This window comes from Brienomyrus brachyistius, chromosome 2, assembly GCF_023856365.1.
Source record: "Brienomyrus brachyistius isolate T26 chromosome 2, BBRACH_0.4, whole genome shotgun sequence".
Classification (NCBI taxonomy): Eukaryota; Metazoa; Chordata; class Actinopteri; order Osteoglossiformes; family Mormyridae; genus Brienomyrus; species Brienomyrus brachyistius.
The window spans coordinates 38,759,442-38,776,842 of record NC_064534.1 but is presented as its reverse complement, the minus strand read 5'-3'; the positions used below and the strand labels follow the sequence as shown (position 1 = coordinate 38,776,842).

General features: G+C 44.2%; 15 non-coding genes across 15 annotated transcripts; all 15 read right to left on the bottom strand.

The window, feature by feature from the left end:
• Positions 1–344: 344 nt before the first annotated feature.
• On the bottom strand, positions 345–463 carry LOC125729780 (5S ribosomal RNA). Its single transcript, XR_007390195.1, has one exon. It is a non-coding gene; the product is annotated as a 5S ribosomal RNA (ribosomal RNA).
• Positions 464–1,541: 1,078 nt separating this feature from the next.
• Positions 1,542–1,660, bottom strand: LOC125729770 (5S ribosomal RNA). The gene has a single exon (XR_007390193.1). It is a non-coding gene; the product is annotated as a 5S ribosomal RNA (ribosomal RNA).
• Positions 1,661–2,735: 1,075 nt separating this feature from the next.
• On the bottom strand, positions 2,736–2,854 carry LOC125733419 (5S ribosomal RNA). The gene has a single exon (XR_007392765.1). It is a non-coding gene; the product is annotated as a 5S ribosomal RNA (ribosomal RNA).
• Positions 2,855–3,924: 1,070 nt separating this feature from the next.
• Positions 3,925–4,043, bottom strand: LOC125733418 (5S ribosomal RNA). Its single transcript, XR_007392764.1, has one exon. It is a non-coding gene; the product is annotated as a 5S ribosomal RNA (ribosomal RNA).
• A 1,070-nt stretch (positions 4,044–5,113) lies between these two features.
• On the bottom strand, positions 5,114–5,232 carry LOC125736538 (5S ribosomal RNA). Its single transcript, XR_007395816.1, has one exon. It is a non-coding gene; the product is annotated as a 5S ribosomal RNA (ribosomal RNA).
• Positions 5,233–6,316: 1,084 nt separating this feature from the next.
• Positions 6,317–6,435, bottom strand: LOC125735570 (5S ribosomal RNA). The gene has a single exon (XR_007394864.1). It is a non-coding gene; the product is annotated as a 5S ribosomal RNA (ribosomal RNA).
• Positions 6,436–7,509: 1,074 nt separating this feature from the next.
• On the bottom strand, positions 7,510–7,628 carry LOC125737088 (5S ribosomal RNA). The gene has a single exon (XR_007396354.1). It is a non-coding gene; the product is annotated as a 5S ribosomal RNA (ribosomal RNA).
• A 1,083-nt stretch (positions 7,629–8,711) lies between these two features.
• LOC125733487 (5S ribosomal RNA) lies at positions 8,712–8,830 on the bottom strand. Its single transcript, XR_007392831.1, has one exon. It is a non-coding gene; the product is annotated as a 5S ribosomal RNA (ribosomal RNA).
• Positions 8,831–9,911: 1,081 nt separating this feature from the next.
• LOC125733628 (5S ribosomal RNA) lies at positions 9,912–10,030 on the bottom strand. The gene has a single exon (XR_007392967.1). It is a non-coding gene; the product is annotated as a 5S ribosomal RNA (ribosomal RNA).
• Positions 10,031–11,109: 1,079 nt separating this feature from the next.
• On the bottom strand, positions 11,110–11,228 carry LOC125732617 (5S ribosomal RNA). The gene has a single exon (XR_007391992.1). It is a non-coding gene; the product is annotated as a 5S ribosomal RNA (ribosomal RNA).
• A 1,083-nt stretch (positions 11,229–12,311) lies between these two features.
• LOC125732616 (5S ribosomal RNA) lies at positions 12,312–12,430 on the bottom strand. The gene has a single exon (XR_007391991.1). It is a non-coding gene; the product is annotated as a 5S ribosomal RNA (ribosomal RNA).
• A 1,079-nt stretch (positions 12,431–13,509) lies between these two features.
• LOC125732615 (5S ribosomal RNA) lies at positions 13,510–13,628 on the bottom strand. The gene has a single exon (XR_007391990.1). It is a non-coding gene; the product is annotated as a 5S ribosomal RNA (ribosomal RNA).
• Positions 13,629–14,712: 1,084 nt separating this feature from the next.
• LOC125736579 (5S ribosomal RNA) lies at positions 14,713–14,831 on the bottom strand. The gene has a single exon (XR_007395856.1). It is a non-coding gene; the product is annotated as a 5S ribosomal RNA (ribosomal RNA).
• Positions 14,832–15,909: 1,078 nt separating this feature from the next.
• On the bottom strand, positions 15,910–16,028 carry LOC125733294 (5S ribosomal RNA). The gene has a single exon (XR_007392643.1). It is a non-coding gene; the product is annotated as a 5S ribosomal RNA (ribosomal RNA).
• Positions 16,029–17,108: 1,080 nt separating this feature from the next.
• LOC125733529 (5S ribosomal RNA) lies at positions 17,109–17,227 on the bottom strand. The gene has a single exon (XR_007392872.1). It is a non-coding gene; the product is annotated as a 5S ribosomal RNA (ribosomal RNA).
• Positions 17,228–17,401: the final 174 nt, after the last annotated feature.

The following is a 17,401-nucleotide window of genomic DNA, read 5'->3' as shown; positions in this document are numbered from 1 at the left end:
AAAACAAAGCGGTCAGTTGAAGAGGAATAATATCAGTACTTTGTTTAAAACTGTGTGTAAAAAGCTGTCTCTTTATCATGAACAATAAGTTGTAAAACGTGAATGGGGAGTGACAGTCTTCAAGTTTGTGAGAAGATCGCGCCCTGGTGGAATAAAGGCACGAACAGCTTACAGCACCTAGAATTACCAGGAAGTATTTAGAGTAAAACGGTTTCTAAAAGCTGCCTTTATGAATGAGAGAAAAAAAAAAATATATATATATAAAATAGTAAAATGGAAGGGGAGTGATAGATTTAAATTAATCGTGAAGTGGAGCGCCCCCTGTATAAAGTAAAAGTGAGAAAAGCTTACAGCACCTGGTATTCCCAGGTGGTCTCCCATCCAAGTACTAACCAGACCCTAGCCTGCTTAGCTTCCGAGATAAGACGCGATCGGGCGCATTCAGGGAGGTATGGCCGTAAGCGAGAGATGCTACCAAAAATAGCCCTTTTGCATTACACGCGTCTATACATGCCAGTTATTCCCATTGGATCCTACTCCTGGTTTTTTTTTTTTTTTATCTGACTCACACTGCAGCACCACCATCCAATCGGCAGCACCGGACCCACACCAAACATTCACCAAACTACTCAGCCGGCAGCCTACCACAATTATTCCATTCTTTCCGCATCCGCACACTTCCTTCTCTTTAACTCCTTTTCACTACCGCACAGGTTAATCGCCGCACGTCCCCCGCCGGCAAACATTACTCCTTTGCCTACCGCATGCAGGCTTCTCTTAATGACCTTCTGTTATCAACTCCGCTAACAGCCACAAAATCTCCGCCGCACGAAGCCCACTGGTAGCTGCTGAATCACATGCTTCCCCAAAACGTCGCGCTGTCAGAACACTGGGAGCTACACACACCAACAAGTCCATACTGCAGGCTGCAGCTAGAACAATTTTCTACATTCAAACATTGACGGCCTCTTCTCTCTAAAAATTCACCAGACCGCTTCTACCACCAGCAAAGAAGTTTCCATCCCTAATTCCTCTGTGATTCCCACTAACCTAAACATTAAGCTGGCATTGAAGGGTGTGAATTACCCCGGCCAACCTGCTCTTTTAAATACAGCTTTTAGCAAGTTTTGAAAGGAGGAGAAGCGAAGACCTTGCTATGCCAATAATAACGAGTCTTCTGTGGTGAAGTCGTTTTTGCATAGAAAACAAAGCGGTGAGTTGAAGAGGAATTATATTAGTACTTTGTTTAAAACTGTGTGTAAAAAGCTGTCTCTTTATTATTAACAATAAGTTGTAAAACGTGAATGGGGAGTGACAGTCTTCAAGTTTGTGAGAAGATTGCGCCCTGGTGGAATAAAGGCACGAACAGCTTACAGCACCTAGAAATACCAGGCAGTATTTAGAGTAAAACGGTGTGTAAAAGCTGCCTTTATGAATGAAAGAAAAAATATATATATATAAAATAGTAAAACGGAAGGGGAGTGATAGATTTAAATTAATCGTGAAGTGGAGTGCCCCCTGTATAAAGTAAAAGTGAGAAAAGCTTACAGCACCTGGTATTCCCAGGTGGTCTCCCATCCAAGTACTAACCAGACCCTAGCCTGCTTAGCTTCCGAGATAAGACGCGATCGGGCGCATTCAGGGAGGTATGGCCGTAAGCGAGAGATGCTACCAAAAATAGCCCTTTTGCATTACACGCGTCTATACATGCCAGTTATTCCCATTGGATCCTACTCCTGGTTTTTTTTTTTTTTATCTGACTCACACTGCAGCACCACCATCCAATCGGCAGCACCGGACCCACACCAAACATTCACCAAACTACTCAGCCGGCAGCCTACCACAATTATTCCATTCTTTCCGCATCCGCACACTTCCTTCTCTTTAAGTCCTTTTCACTACCGCACAGGTTAATCGCCGCACGCCCCCCGCCGGCAAACATTACTCCTTTGCCTACCGCATGCAGGCTTCTCTTAATGACCTTCTGTTATCAACTCCGCTAACAGCCACAAAATCTCCGCCGCACGAAGCCCACTGGTAGCTGCTGAATCACATGCTTCCCCAAAACGTCGCGCTGTCAGAACACTGGGAGCTACACACACCAACAAGTCCATACTGCAGGCTGCAGCCAGAACAATTTTCTACATTCAAACATTGACGGCCTCTTCTCTCTAAAAATTCACCAGACCGCTTCTACCACCAGCAAAGAAGTTTCCATCCCTAATTCCTCTGTGATTCCCACTAACCTAAACATTAAGCTGGCATTGAAGGGTGTGAATTACCCCGGCCAACCTGCTCTTTTAAATACAGCTTTTAGCAAGTTTTGAAAGGAGGAGAAGCGAAGACCTTGCTATGCCAATAATAACGAGTCTTCTGTGGTGAAGTCGTTTTTGCATAGAAAACAAAGCGGTGAGTTGAAGAGGAATTATATTAGTACTTTGTTTAAAACTGTGTGTAAAAAGCTGTCTCTTTATTATTAACAATAAGTTGTAAAACGTGAATGGGGAGTGACAGTCTTCAAGTTTGTGAGAAGATCGCGCCCTGGTGGAATAAAGGCACGAACAGCTTACAGCAGCTATAATTACCAGGCAGTATTTAGAGCAAAACGGTGTGTAAAAGCTGCCTTTATGAATGAGAGAAAAAAGAAATATATAAAATAGTAAAATGGAAGGGGAGTGATACATTTAAATTAATCGTGAAGTGGAGCGCCCCCTGTATAAAGTAAAAGTGAGAAAAGCTTACAGCACCTGGTATTCCCAGGTGGTCTCCCATCCAAGTACTAACCAGACCCTACCCTGCTTAGCTTCCGAGATCAGATGAGATCGGGCGCGTTCAGGGTGGTATGGGCGTAAGCGAGAGACGCTGCCAAAAATAGCCCTTTTACATTACATGCGTCTATACATACCAGTTAGTCCCATTGGATCCTACTCCTGTTTTTTTTTTTTTTTCTGACTCACACTGCAGCACCACCATCCAATCGGCAGCACCGGACCCACACCAAACATTCACCAAACTGCTCATCCGGCAGCCTACCACAATTATTCCATTCTTTCCGCATCCGCACACTTCCTTCTCTTTAACTCCTTTTCACTACCTTACAGGTTAATCGCTGCACGTCCCCCGCCGGCAAACATTACTCCTTTGCCTACATCTTGCAGGATTCTCTTAACAACCCTCTGTTATCAACTCCGCTAACAGCCACAAAATCTCTGCCGCACGAAGCCCACTGGTAGCTGTTGAATCACATGCTTCTCCAAAACGTCGCGCTGTCAGAGCACTGGGAGCTACACACACCAACAAGTCCATACTGCAGGCTGCAGCCAGAACAATTTTCTACATTCAAACATCGACAGCCTCTTCTCTCTAAAAATTCACCAGACCGCTTCTACCACCAGCAAAGAAGTTTCCATCCCTAATTCTTCTGTGATTCCCACTAACCTAAACATTAAGCTGGCATTGAAGGGTGTAAATTACCCCGGCCAACCTGTTCTTTTAAATACAGCTTTTAGCAAGTTTTGAAAGGAGGAGAAGAGCAGATAATATGCCAATAATATCGAATATTCTGTGGTGAAGTGGTTTTTGCATAGAAAACAAAGCGGTGAGTTGAAGAGGAATTATATTAGTACTTTGTTTAAAACTGTGTGTAAAAAGCTGTCTCTTTATTATTAACAATAAGTTGTAAAACGTGAATGGGGAGTGACAGTCTTCAAGTTTGTGAGAAGATCGCGCCCTGGTGGAATAAAGGCACGAACAGCTTACAGCAGCTATAATTACCAGGCAGTATTTAGAGCAAAACGGTGTGTAAAAGCTGCCTTTATGAATGAGAGAAAAAAGAAATATATAAAATAGTAAAATGGAAGGGGAGTGATACATTTAAATTAATCGTGAAGTGGAGCGCCCCCTGTATAAAGTAAAAGTGAGAAAAGCTTACAGCACCTGGTATTCCCAGGTGGTCTCCCATCCAAGTACTAACCAGACCCTACCCTGCTTAGCTTCCGAGATCAGATGAGATCGGGCGCGTTCAGGGTGGTATGGGCGTAAGCGAGAGACGCTGCCAAAAATAGCCCTTTTACATTACACGCGTCTATACATACCAGTTAGTCCCATTGGATCCTACTCCTGTTTTTTTTTTTTTTTCTGACTCACACTGCAGCACCACCATCCAATCGGCAGCACCGGACCCACACCAAACATTCACCAAACTGCTCATCCGGCAGCCTACCACAATTATTCCATTCTTTCCGCATCCGCACACTTCCTTCTCTTTAACTCCTTTTCACTACCTCACAGGTTAATCGCTGCACGTCCCCCGCCGGCAAACATTACTCCTTTGCCTACCTCTTGCAGGATTCTCTTAACAACCCTCTGTTATCAACTCCGCTAACAGCCACAAAATCTCTGCCGCACGAAGTCCACTGGTAGCTGTTGAATCACATGCTTCTCCAAAACGTCGCGCTGTCAGAGCACTGGGAGCTACACACACCAACAAGTCCATACTGCAGGCTGCAGCCAGAACAATTTTCTACATTCAAACATCGACAGCCTCTTCTCTCTAAAAATTCACCAGACCGCTTCTACCACCAGCAAAGAAGTTTCCATCCCTAATTCTTCTGTGATTCCCACTAACCTAAACATTAAGCTGGCATTGAAGGGTGTAAATTACCCCGGCCAACCTGCTCTTTTAAATACAGCTTTTAGCAAGTTTTGAAAGGAGGAGAAGAGCAGATAATATGCCAATAATATCGAATATTCTGTGGCGAAGTGGTTTTTGCATAGAAAACAAAGCGGTGAGTTGAAGAGGAATTATATTAGTACTTTGTTTAAAACTGTGAGTAAAAAGCTGTCTCTTTATTATTAACAATAAGTTGTAAAACGTGAATGGGGAGTGACAGTCTTCAAGTTTGTGAGAAGATCGCGCCCTGGTGGAATAAAGGCACGAACAGCTTACAGCAGCTATAATTACCAGGCAGTATTTAGAGTAAAACGGTGTGTAAAAGCTGCCTTTATGAATGAGAGAAAAAAGAAATATATAAAATAGTAAAATGGAAGGGGAGTGATACATTTAAATTAATCGTGAAGTGGAGCGCCCCCTGTATAAAGTAAAAGTGAGAAAAGCTTACAGCACCTGGTATTCCCAGGCGGTCTCCCATTCAAGTACTAACCAGACCCTAGCCTGCTTAGCTTCCAAGATCAGACGAGATCGGGCGCGTTCAGGGTGGTATGGCCATAAGCGAGAGACGCTACCAAAAATAGCCCTTTTGCATTACACGCGTCTATACATGCCAGTTAGTCCCATTGGATCCTACTCCTGTTTTTTTTTTTTTTTTTTATCTGACTCACACTGCAGCCCCACCATCCAATCGGCAGTGCCGGAACCACACCAAACATTCACCAAACTACTCAGCCGGCAGCCTACCACAATTATTCCATTCTTTCCGCATCCGCACACTTCCTTCTCTTTAACTCCTTTTCACTACCGCACAGGTTAATCGCCGCACGTCCCCCGCCGGCAAACATTACTCCTTTGCCTACCTCATGCAGGCTTCTCTTAACAACCCTGTGTTATCAACTCCGCTAACAGCCACAAAATCTCTGCCGCACGAAGCCCACTGGTAGCTGTTGAATCACATGCTTCCCCAAAACGTTGCGCTGTCAGAACACTGGGAGCTACACACACCAACAAGTCCATACTGCAGGCTGCATCCAGAACAATTTTCTACATTGAAACATCGACGGCCTCTTCTCTCTAAAAATTCACCAGACCGCTTCTACCACCAGCAAAGAAGTTTCCATCCCTAATACCTCTGTGATTCCCACTAACCTAAACATTAATCTGGCATTGAAGGGTGTGAATTACCCCGGCCAACCTGCTCTTTTAAATAAAGCTTTTAGCAAGTTTTGAAGGGAGGAGAAGAGCAGACCTTGCTTTGCCAATAATATCGAGTCTTCTGTGGCGAAGTGGTTTTTGCATAGAAAACAAAGCGGTGAGTTGAAGAGGAATTATATCAGTACTTTGTTTAAAACTGTGTGTAAAAAGCTGTCTCTTTATCATTAACAATAAGTTGTAAAACGTGAATGGGGAGTGACAGTCTTCAAGTTTGTGAGAAGATCGCGCCCTGGTGGAATAAAGGCACGAACAGCTTACAGCACCTAGAATTACCAGGCAGTATTTAGAGTAAAACGTGTGTAAAAGCTGCCTTTATGAATGAGAGAAAAAAAAAAATATATATATATAAAATAGTAAAATGGAAGGGGAGTGATAGATTTAAATTAATCGTGAAGTGGAGCGCCCCCTGTATAAAGTAAAAGTGAGATAAGCTTACAGCACCTGGTATTCCCAGGAGGTCTCCCATCCAAGTACTAACGAGACCCTACCCTGCTTGGCTTCCGAGATCGGATGAGATCGGGCGTGTTCAGGGTGGTATGGCCATAAGCGAGAGATGCGACCAAAAACAGCCCTTTTGCATTACACGCGTCTATACATGCCAGTTAGTCCCATTGGATCCTACTAATGTTCTTTTTTTTTTTTTTATCTGACTCACACTGCAGCCCCACCATCCAATCGGCAGCGCCGGACCCACACCAAACATTCACCAAACTACTCAGCCAGCAGCCTACCACAATTATTCCATTCTTTCCGCATCCGCACACTTCCTTCTCTTTAACTCCATTTCACTACCTCACAGGTTAATCGCTGCACGTCCCCCGCCGGCAAACATTACTCCTTTGCCTACCTCTTGCAGGATTCTCTTAACAACCCTCTGTTATCAACTCCGCTAACAGCCACAAAATCTCTGCCGCACGAAGCCCACTGGTAGCTGTTGAATCACATGCTTCTCCAAAACGTCGCGCTGTCAGAGCACTGGGAGCTACACACACCAACAAGTCCATACTGCAGGCTGCAGCCAGAACAATTTTCTACATTCAAACATCGACAGCCTCTTCTCTCTAAAAATTCACCAGACCGCTTCTACCACCAGCAAAGAAGTTTCCATCCCTAATTCTTCTGTGATTCCCACTAACCTAAACATTAAGCTGGCATTGAAGTGTGTAAATTACCCCGGCCAACCTGCTCTTTTAAATACAGCTTTTAGCAAGTTTTGAAAAGAGGAGAAGAGCAGATAATATGCCAATAATATCGAATATTCTGTGGCGAAGTGGTTTTTGCATAGAAAACAAAGCGGTGAGTTGAAGAGGAATTATATTAGTACTTTGTTTAAAACTGTGAGTAAAAAGCTGTCTCTTTATTATTAACAATAAGTTGTAAAACGTGAATGGGGAGTGACAGTCTTCAAGTTTGTGAGAAGATCGCGCCCTGGTGGAATAAAGGCACGAACAGCTTACAGCAGCTATAATTACCAGGCAGTATTTAGAGTAAAACGGTGTGTAAAAGCTGCCTTTATGAATGAGAGAAAAAAGAAATATATAAAATAGTAAAATGGAAGGGGAGTGATACATTTAAATTAATCGTGAAGTGGAGCGCCCCCTGTATAAAGTAAAAGTGAGAAAAGCTTACAGCACCTGGTACTCCCAGGCGGTCTCCCATTCAAGTACTAACCAGACCCTAGCCTGCTTAGCTTCCAAGATCAGACGAGATCGGGCGCGTTCAGGGTGGTATGGCCATAAGCGAGAGACGCTACCAAAAATAGCCCTTTTGCATTACACGCGTCTATACATGCCAGTTAGTCCCATTGGATCCTACTCCTGTTTTTTTTTTTTTTTTTTATCTGACTCACACTGCAGCCCCACCATCCAATCGGCAGTGCCGGAACCACACCAAACATTCACCAAACTACTCAGCCGGCAGCCTACCACAATTATTCCATTCTTTCCGCATCCGCACACTTCCTTCTCTTTAACTCCTTTTCACTACCGCACAGGTTAATCGCCGCACGTCCCCCGCCGGCAAACATTACTCCTTTGCCTACCTCATGCAGGCTTCTCTTAACAACCCTGTGTTATCAACTCCGCTAACAGCCACAAAATCTCTGCCGCACGAAGCCCACTGGTAGCTGTTGAATCACATGCTTCTCCAAAACGTCGCGCTGTCAGAGCACTGGGAGCTACACACACCAACAAGTCCATACTGCAGGCTGCAGCCAGAACAATTTTCTACATTCAAACATCGACAGCCTCTTCTCTCTAAAAATTCACCAGACCGCTTCTACCACCAGCAAAGAAGTTTCCATCCCTAATACCTCTGTGATTCCCACTAACCTAAACATTAATCTGGCATTGAAGGGTGTGAATTACCCCGGCCAACCTGCTCTTTTAAATAAAGCTTTTAGCAAGTTTTGAAGGGAGGAGAAGAGCAGACCTTGCTTTGCCAATAATATCGAGTCTTCTGTGGCGAAGTGGTTTTTGCATAGAAAACAAAGCGGTGAGTTGAAGAGGAATTATATCAGTACCTTGTTTAAAACTGTGTGTAAAAAGCTGTCTCTTTATCATTAACAATAAGTTGTAAAACGTGAATGGGGAGTGACAGTCTTCAAGTTTGAGAGAAGATCGCGCCCTGGTGGAATAAAGGCACGAACAGCTTACAGCACCTAGAATTACCAGGTAGTATTTAGAGTAAAACGTGTGTAAAAGCTGCCTTTATGAATGAGAGAAAAAAAAAATATATATATATAAAATAGTAAAATGGAAGGGGAGTGATAGATTTAAATTAATCGTGAAGTGGAGCGCCCCCTGTATAAAGTAAAAGTGAGATAAGCTTACAGCACCTGGTATTCCCAGGAGGTCTCCCATCCAAGTACTAACCAGACCCTACCCTGCTTGGCTTCCGAGATCGGATGAGATCGGGCGTGTTCAGGGTGGTATAGCCATAAGCGAGAGATGCGACCAAAAACAGCCCTTTTGCATTACACGCGTCTATACATGCCAGTTAGTCCCATTGGATCCTACTAATGTTCTTTTTTTTTTTTTTATCTGACTCACACTGCAGCCCCACCATCCAATCGGCAGCGCCGGACCCACACCAAACATTCACCAAACTACTCAGCCAGCAGCCTACCACAATTATTCCATTCTTTCCGCATCCGCACACTTCCTTCTTTTTAACTCCTTTTCACTACCGCACAGGTTAATCGCCGCACGTCCCCCGCCGGCAAACATTACTCCTTTGCCTACTGCATGCAGGCTTCTCTTAACGACCCTCTGTTATCAACTCCGCTAACAGCCACAAAATCTCCGCCGCACGAAGCCCACTGGTAGCTGCTGAATCACATGCTTCCCCAAAACGTCGCGCTGTCAGAACACTGGGAGCTACACACACCAACAAGTCCATACTGCAGGCTGCAGCCAGAACAATTTTCTACATTCAAACATCGACGGCCTCTTCTCTCTAAAAATTCACCAGACCGCTTCTACCACCAGCAAAGAAGTTTCCATCCCTAATTCCTCTGTGACTCCCACTAACCTAAACATTAAGCTGGCATTGAAGGGTGTGAATTACCCCGGCCAATCTGTTCTTTTAAATACAGCTTTTAGCAAGTTTTGAAAGGAGATGAGCAGAACTTGCTATGCCAATAATATCGAGTCTTCTGTGGCGAAGTGGTTTTTGCATAGAAAACAAAGCGGTCAGTTGAAGAGGAATAATATCAGTACTTTGTTTAAAACTGTGTGTAAAAAGCTGTCTCTTTATCATTAACAATAAGTTGTAAAACGTGAATGGGGAGTGACAGTCTTCAAGTTTGTGAGAAGATCGCGCCCTGGTGGAATAAAGGCACGAACAGCTTAGAGCACCTTGAATTACCAGGAAGTATTTAGAGTAAAACGGTGTGTAAAAGCTGCCTTTATGAAAGAGAGAAAAATATATATATATATATATAAAATAGTAAAATGGAAGGGGAGTGATAGATTTAAATTAATCGTGAAGTGGAGCGCCCCCTGTATAAAGTAAAAGTGAGAAAAGCTTACAGCACCTGGTATTCCCAGGAGGTCTCCCATCCAAGTACTAACCAGACCCTACCCTGCTTGGCTTCCGAGATCGGATGAGATCGAGCGTGTTCAGGGTGGTATGGCCATAAGCAAGAGACGCGACCAAAAACAGCCCTTTTGCATTACACGCGTCTATACATGCCAGTTAGTCCCATTGGATCCTACTCCTGGTTTTTTTTTTATTTTTAATCTGACTCACACTGCAGCACCACCATCCAATCGGCAGCGCCGGACCCACACCAAACATTCACCAAACTACTCAGCCGGCAGCCTACCACAATTATTCCATTCTTTCCGCATCCGCACACTTCCTTCTTTTTAACTTCTTTTCACTACCGCACAGGTTAATCGCCGCACGTCCCCCGCCGGCAAACATTACTCCTTTGCCTACTGCATGCAGGCTTCTCTTAACGACCCTCTGTTATCAACTCCGCTAACAGCCACAAAATCTCCGCCGCACGAAGCCCACTGGTAGCTGCTGAATCACATGCTTCCCCAAAACGTCGCGCTGTCAGAACACTGGGAGCTACACACACCAACAAGTCCATACTGCAGGCTGCAGCCAGAACAATTTTCTACATTCAAACATCGACGGCCTCTTCTCTCTAAAAATTCACCAGACCGCTTCTACCACCAGCAAAGAAGTTTCCATCCCTAATTCCTCTGTGATTCCCACTAACCTAAACATTAAGCTGGCATTGAAGGGTGTGAATTACCCCGGCCAATCTGTTCTTTTAAATACAGCTTTTAGCAAGTTTTGAAAGGAGAAGAGCAGAACTTGCTATGCCAATAATATCGAGTCTTCTGTGGCGAAGTGGTTTTTGCATAGAAAACAAAGCGGTCAGTTGAAGAGGAATAATATCAGTACTTTGTTTAAAACTGTGTGTAAAAAGCTGTCTCTTTATCATTAACAATAAGTTGTAAAACGTGAATGGGGAGTGACAGTCTTCAAGTTTGTGAGAAGATCGCGCCCTGGTGGAATAAAGGCACGAACAGCTTACAGCACCTAGAATTACCAGGAAGTATTTAGAGTAAAACGGTTTCTAAAAGCTGCCTTTATGAATGAGAGAAAAAAAAAATATATATATAAAATAGTAAAATGGAAGGGGAGTGATAGATTTAAATTAATCGTGAAGTGGAGCGCCCCCTGTATAAAGTAAAAGTGAGATAAGCTTACAGCACCTGGTATTCCCAGGAGGTCTCCCATCCAAGTACTAACCAGACCCTACCCTGCTTGGCTTCCGAGATCGGATGAGATCGGGCGTGTTCAGGGTGGTATGGCCATAAGCGAGAGATGCGACCAAAAACAGCCCTTTTGCATTACACGCGTCTATACATGCCAGTTAGTCCCATTGGATCCTACTAATGTTCTTTTTTTTTTTTTTATCTGACTCACACTGCAGCCCCACCATCCAATCGGCAGCGCCGGACCCACACCAAACATTCACCAAACTACTCAGCCAGCAGCCTACCACAATTATTCCATTCTTTCCGCATCCGCACACTTCCTTCTTTTTCACTCCTTTTCACTACCGCACAGGTTAATCGCCGCACGTCCCCCGCCGGCAAACATTACTCCTTTGCCTACTGCATGCAGGCTTCTCTTAACGACCCTCTGTTATCAACTCCGCTAACAGCCACAAAATCTCCGCCGCACGAAGCCCACTGGTAGCTGCTGAATCACATGCTTCCCCAAAACGTCGCGCTGTCAGAACACTGGGAGCTACACACACCAACAAGTCCATACTGCAGGCTGCAGCCAGAACAATTTTCTACATTCAAACATCGACGGCCTCTTCTCTCTAAAAATTCACCAGACCGCTTCTACCACCAGCAAAGAAGTTTCCATCCCTAATTCCTCTGTGACTCCCACTAACCTAAACATTAAGCTGGCATTGAAGGGTGTGAATTACCCCGGCCAATCTGTTCTTTTAAATACAGCTTTTAGCAAGTTTTGAAAGGAGAAGAGCAGAACTTGCTATGCCAATAATATCGAGTCTTCTGTGGCGAAGTGGTTTTTGCATAGAAAACAAAGCGGTCAGTTGAAGAGGAATAATATCAGTACTTTGTTTAAAACTGTGTGTAAAAAGCTGTCTCTTTATCATTAACAATAAGTTGTAAAACGTGAATGGGGAGTGACAGTCTTCAAGTTTGTGAGAAGATCGCGCCCTGGTGGAATAAAGGCACGAACAGCTTAGAGCACCTTGAATTACCAGGAAGTATTTAGAGTAAAACGGTGTGTAAAAGCTGCCTTTATGAATGAGAGAAAAAAATATATATATATATATATAAAATAGTAAAATGGAAGGGGAGTGATAGATTTAAATTAATCCTGAAGTGGAGCGCCCCCTGTATAAAGTAAAAGTGAGAAAAGCTTACAGCACCTGGTATTCCCAGGAGGTCTCCCATCCAAGTACTAACCAGACCCTACCCTGCTTGGCTTCCGAGATCGGATGAGATCGGGCGTGTTCAGGGTGGTATGGCCATAAGCGAGAGACGCGACCAAAAACAGACCTTTTGCATTACACGCGTCTATACATGCCAGTTAGTCCCATTGGATCCTACTCCTGGTTTTTTTTTTATTTTTAATCTGACTCACACTGCAGCACCACCATCCAATCGGCAGCGCCGGACCCACACCAAACATTCACCAAACTACTCAGCCGGCAGCCTACCACAATTATTCCATTCTTTCCGCATCCGCACACTTCCTTCTTTTTAACTTCTTTTCACTACCGCACAGGTTAATCGCCGCACGTCCCCCGCCGGCAAACATTACTCCTTTGCCTACTGCATGCAGGCTTCTCTTAACGACCCTCTGTTATCAACTCCGCTAACAGCCACAAAATCTCCGCCGCACGAAGCCCACTGGTAGCTGCTGAATCACATGCTTCCCCAAAACGTCGCGCTGTCAGAACACTGGGAGCTACACACACCAACAAGTCCATACTGCAGGCTGCAGCCAGAACAATTTTCTACATTCAAACATCGACGGCCTCTTCTCTCTAAAAATTCACCAGACCGCTTCTACCACCAGCAAAGAAGTTTCCATCCCTAATTCCTCTGTGATTCCCACTAACCTAAACATTAAGCTGGCATTGAAGGGTGTGAATTACCCCGGCCAATCTGTTCTTTTAAATACAGCTTTTAGCAAGTTTTGAAAGGAGAAGAGCAGAACTTGCTATGCCAATAATATCGAGTCTTCTGTGGCGAAGTGGTTTTTGCATAGAAAACAAAGCGGTCAGTTGAAGAGGAATAATATCAGTACTTTGTTTAAAACTGTGTGTAAAAAGCTGTCTCTTTATCATTAACAATAAGTTGTAAAACGTGAATGGGGAGTGACAGTCTTCAAGTTTGTGAGAAGATCGCGCCCTGGTGGAATAAAGGCACGAACAGCTTACAGCACCTAGAATTACCAGGAAGTATTTAGAGTAAAACGGTTTCTAAAAGCTGCCTTTATGAATGAGAGAAAAAATATATATATATATAAAATAGTAAAATGGAAGGGGAGTGATAGATTTAAATTAATCGTTAAGTGGAGCGCCCCCCGTTTAAAGTAAAAGTGAGAAAAGCTTACAGCACCTGGTATTCCCAGGAGGTCTCCCATCCAAGTACTAACCAGACCCTACCCTGCTTGGCTTCCGAGATCGGATGAGATCGGGCGTGTTCAGGGTGGTATGGCCATAAGCGAGAGACGGGACCAAAAACAGCCCTTTTGCATTACACGCGTCTATACATGCCAGTTAGTCCCATTGGATCCTACTCCTGGTTTTTTTTTTTTTTTTTATCTGAATCACACTGCAGCACCACCATCCAATCGGCAGCGCCGGACCCACACCAAACATTCACCAAACTACTCAGCCGGCAGCCTACCACAATTATTCCATTCTTTCCGCATCCGCACACTTCCTTATTTTTAACTCCTTTTCACTACCGCACAGGTTAATCGCCGCACGTCCCCCGTCGGCAAACATTACTCCTTTGCCTACTGCATGCAGGCTTCTCTTAACGACCCTCTGTTATCAACTCCGCTAACAGCCACAAAATCTCCGCCGCACGAAGCCCACTGGTAGCTGCTGAATCACATGCTTCCCCAAAACGTCGTGCTGTCAGAACACTGGGAGCTACACACACCAACAAGTCCATACTGCAGGCTGCAGCCAGAACAATTTTCTACATTCAAACATCGACGGCCTCTTCTCTCTAAAAATTCACCAGACCGCTTCTACCACCAGCAAAGAAGTTTCCATCCCTAATTCCTCTGTGATTCCCACTAACCTAAACATTAAGCTGGCATTGAAGGGTGTGAATTACCCCGGCCAATCTGTTCTTTTAAATACAGCTTTTAGCAAGTTTTGAAAGGAGAAGAGCAGAACTTGTTATGCCAATAATATCGAGTCTTCTGTGGCGAAGTGGTTTTTGCATAGAAAACAAAGCGGTCAGTTGAAGAGGAATAATATCAGTACTTTGTTTAAAACTGTGTGTAAAAAGCTGTCTCTTTATCATTAACAATAAGTTGTAAAATGTGAATGGGGAGTGACAGTCTTCAAGTTTGTGAGAAGATCGCGCCCTGGTGGAATAAAGGCACGAACAGCTTACAGCAGCTAGAATTACCAGGAAGTATTTAGAGTAAAACGGTTTCTAAAAGCTGCCTTTATGAATGAGAGAAAAAAAATATATATATATATATAAAATAGAAAAAATGGAAGGGGAGTGATAGATTTAAATTAATCGTGAAGTGGAGCGCCCCCTGTATAAAGTAAAAGTGAGAAAAGCTTACAGCACCTGGTATTCCCAGGTGGTCTCCCATCCAAGTACTAACCAGACCCTACCCTGCTTAGCTTCCGAGATCAGACGAGATCGGGCGTGTTCAGGGTGGTATGGCCGTAAGCGAGAGATGCTACCAAAAACAGCCCTTTTGCATTACACGCCTCTATACATGCCAGTTGGTCCCATTGGATCCTACTAATGTTCTTTTTTTTTTTTTTATCTGACTCACACTGCAGCCCCACCATCCAATCGGCAGCGCCGGACCCACACCAAACATTCACCAAACTACTCAGCCAGCAGCCTACCACAATTATTCCATTCTTTCCGCATCCGCACACTTCCTTCTTTTTAACTCATTTTCACTACCGCACAGGTTAATCGCCGCACGTCCCCCGCCGGCAAACATTACTCCTTTGCCTACTGCATGCAGGCTTCTCTTAACGACCCTCTGTTATCAACTCCGCTAACAGCCACAAAATCTCTGCCGCGCGAAGCCCACTGGTAGCTGCTGAATCACATGCTTCCCCAAAACGTCGCGCTGTCAGAACACTGGGAGCTACACACACCAACAAGTCCATACTGCAGGCTGCAGCCAGAACAATTTTCTACATTCAAACATCGACGGCCTCTTCTCTCTAAAAATTCACCAGACCGCTTCTACCACCAGCAAAGAAGTTTCCATCCCTAATTCCTCTGTGACTCCCACTAACCTAAACATTAAGCTGGCATTGAAGGGTGTGAATTACCCCGGCCAATCTGTTCTTTTAAATACAGCTTTTAGCAAGTTTTGAAAGGAGAAGAGCAGAACTTGCTATGCCAATAATATCAAGTCTTCTGTGGCGAAGTGGTTTTTGCATAGAAAACAAAGCGGTCAGTTGAAGAGGAATAATATCAGTACTTTGTTTAAAACTGTGTGTAAAAAGCTGTCTCTTTATCATTAACAATAAGTTGTAAAATGTGAATGGGGAGTGATAGTCTTCAAGTTTGTGAGAAGATCGCGCCCTGGTGGAATAAAGGCACGAACAGCTTACAGCACCTAGAATTACCAGGAAGTATTTAGAGTAAAACGGTTTCTAAAAGCTGCCTTTATGAATGAGAGAAAAAAAATATATATATATAAAATAGTAAAATGGAAGGGGAGTGATAGATTTAAATTAATCGTGAAGTGGAGCGCCCCCTGTATAAAGTAAAAGTGAGAAAAGCTTACAGCACCTGGTATTCCCAGGTGGTCTCCCATCCAAGTACTAACCAGACCCTACCCTACTTAGCTTCCGAGATCAGACGAGATCGGGCGTGTTCAGGGTGGTATGGCCGTAAGCGAGAGATGCTACCAAAAACAGCCCTTTTGCATTACACGCCTCTATACATGCCAGTTGGTCCCATTGGATCCTACTAATGTTCTTTTTTTTTTTTTTATCTGACTCACACTGCAGCCCCACCATCCAATCGGCAGCGCCGGACCCACACCAAACATTCACCAAACTACTCAGCCAGCAGCATACCACAATTATTCCATTCTTTCCGCATCCGCACACTTCCTTCTTTTTAACTCCTTTTCACTACCGCACAGGTTAATCGCCGCACGTCCCCCGCCGGCAAACATTACTCCTTTGCCTACTACATGCAGGCTTCTCTTAACGACCCTCTGTTATCAACTCCGCTAACAGCCACAAAATCTCCGCCGCACGAAGCCCACTGGAAGCTGCTGAGTCACATGCTTCCCCAAAACGTCGCGCTGTCAGAACACTGGGAGCTACACACACCAACAAGTCCATACTGCAGGCTGCAGCCAGAACAATTTTCTACATTCAAACATCGACGGCCTCTTCTCTCTAAAAATTCACCAGACCGCTTCTACCACCAGCAAAGAAGTTTCCATCCCTAATTCCTCTGTGACTCCCACTAACCTAAACATTAAGCTGGCATTGAAGGGTGTGAATTACCCCGGCCAATCTGTTCTTTTAAATACAGCTTTTAGCAAGTTTTGAAAGGAGAAGAGCAGAACTTGCTATGCCAATAATATCGAGTCTTCTGTGGCGAAGTGGTTTTTGCATAGAAAACAAAGCGGTCAGTTGAAGAGGAATAATATCAGGACTTTGTTTAAAACTGTGTGTAAAAAGCTGTCTCTTTATCATTAACAATAAGTTGTAAAATGTGAATGGGGAGTGACAGTCTTCAAGTTTGTGAGAAGATCGCGCCCTGGTGGAATAAAGGCACGTACAGCTTACAGCACCTAGAATTACCAGGAAGTATTTAGAGTAAAACGGTTTCTAAAAGCTGCCTTTATGAATGAGAGAAAAAAAAAATATATATATATAAAATAGTAAAATGGAAGGGGAGTGATAGATTTAAATTAATCGTGAAGTGGAGCGCCCCCTGTATAAAGTAAAAGTGAGAAAAGCTTACAGCACCTGGTATTCCCAGGTGGTCTCCCATCCAAGTACTAACCAGACCCTACCCTGCTTAGCTTCCAAGATCAGACGAGATCGGGCGTGTTCAGGGTGGTATGGCCGTAAGCGAGAGATGCTACCAAAAACAGCCCATTTGCATTACACGAATCTATACATGCCAGGTAGTCCAAGTGGATCCTACTCCTTTTTTTTTTTTTTTTTTTTTTTTCTTATCTGACTCACACTCCAGCCCCACCATTCAATCGGCAGCGCCGGACCCACACCAAACATTCACCAAACTA